Below are 1957 nucleotides of genomic sequence, written 5' to 3' on the forward strand. Positions count from 1 at the left end.
GGTGAGATCAACTGCTCTACCCCTGTCCATCAGTTCTGTAGCCCCATCATAGAAGGCCACCAAATCAGTCAGGCAGGATTTCCCCTTAGTGAAGCCATGCTGGCTGTCACCAAGCACCTTGTTGTTTTTCATGTGCCTTAGCATGCCTTCCAGGAGAATCTGCTCCAAGATTTTGCCAAGCACAGAGGTGAGACTGACTGGTCTGTAATTCCCCGGGTCATCCATTTTCCCCTTCTTGAAAATGGGGGTTATATTTCCCTTTTTCCAGTCATTGGGAAATTCACCTAACTGCCCTGATCTTTCAAATATGATGGCCAGTGGCTTAGCAACTTCATTCGCCAGCTCCTTCAGGACCCTCAGATGGATCTCATCAGGTCCCGTGGACTTGTGTGTGTTCAGGTTCTTAAGATGGTCTCAAAACAGATCCTGTCCTACACTGGGCCCAAGGTCTTCATTCTCACAGTCCCTTTGTCTGCCTTCCAAGACTTGGGTGGTTTGGTCAGAGCATTTGCCAGTGAAGACTGAGGCAAAGAAATTGTTAAGAACCTCAGCCTTCTCCAAATCCAGGATAGCCAGTTCTCCTGATAGCTTCTGGAGAGGGCCCACGTTGTCCCTAGTCTGTCTTTTATTTGCACTGTACCTATAGAATCCCTTCTTGTTATCTTTCACATCCCTAGCCAAGTTTAATTCTAACTGGGCCTTAGCTTTCCTAACCTGGTCCCTAGCTTCCTGGACAACATCCCTGTATTCTTCCCAGGGCCATATGTCACAATATGGGGGGGGGGGAGGTTTGCACATCAACAAAGTAAATTGCATACTATTTTATACCCTGTATCATAATACAAATGTAGCAAGGTGATTCCTGGGCTAGCACAGGGTTAGGCACATACAGTGTGAGAGAACCATGTTTTGGACGTGGGTAACAAAAGGCTGTAGTACACGTTCTCAGACAGACAAACACAGCTCAGTGTGTTTTTAAGAAAGCTCATAACGAAACGTTAATATTCTCATAACACAACACAATGAGTGCAAGGTTGGGATTCCCCCCCCCCTCGAAACTTTCTACTGATTAAAAAAGAACTTCATGTTCTGGGATTCTGAAGTGTTATCAATTTGAAAAGTGAAGGCAAAATGCACATAACTTTTTCGATAGAAACTGCCCAGTCAGTAGCTGTCCTGTCCCATTCACCTTTGGAGCTGAAATACACCTGACTGGGGGAAATTCTTTTCCGTTTCTGCACTTTTTTTTTTTTTATTATTTTCTTTACCTAGTCTCATATTCTGCTATCCACTTTTGTTAAGTGCTCACAAATTAGGTAGGGCTAAAAATGAGGAGGATTTTCTTGAACCGAATGTGGTGCTCCTACATTTCATCTTGTTATAATTACAGATGAAACTTGCGCTTTTATACAACTGCCTTTTTCCAGAAACCTCACAGAAGGAGAAGTCCACCTTGACTCTTGAGAAGGTACCACTCTAGTTCTTCTGTTTCCAGTCTTGCCCATGCCACTGCAGTAGCAGTCTCCAGACTTTGTTAGAGAATGTTTCTTTATTTACAATAGAGTGCTTAACATAAAGTGACATTAAAGTGGATGGTGATGGAGTGTTGAAGTGTGCTGACCCCCTGAAATGGGCAAAGCTGCTCTAAACCCAGGACTATTCTAATTGCACCATGAAGGAAGAAACTCTGATTTCTCAGCAATGTGAATACTGCTGTAAGGCTGTATTTGTGGCTGGAGACTTGTTTCTGAGGGTAGAATCTTCTGGCTTCATTATACTTGAGTTTAAAATAAATGCAATCAATCCTTCCCCTTTTTAAAAAAACTTCATAAAGCTGACATAACATTTCTTGTTTACAATGTTGATAGGAAACTGAGTTTGTAACTGCATAATTACAAAACATGAAACATGACTAGAAATGTCTAGATTTTACTATTAAACCCCCCCCCCTTTTTTT

This window comes from Pezoporus wallicus, unplaced genomic scaffold, assembly GCF_028554395.1.
Source record: "Pezoporus wallicus isolate ANWC-B61680 ecotype Strahan unplaced genomic scaffold, APGP_CSIRO_Pwel_v1 contig_2372, whole genome shotgun sequence".
In the NCBI taxonomy this organism is placed as follows: Eukaryota; Metazoa; Chordata; class Aves; order Psittaciformes; family Psittacidae; genus Pezoporus; species Pezoporus wallicus.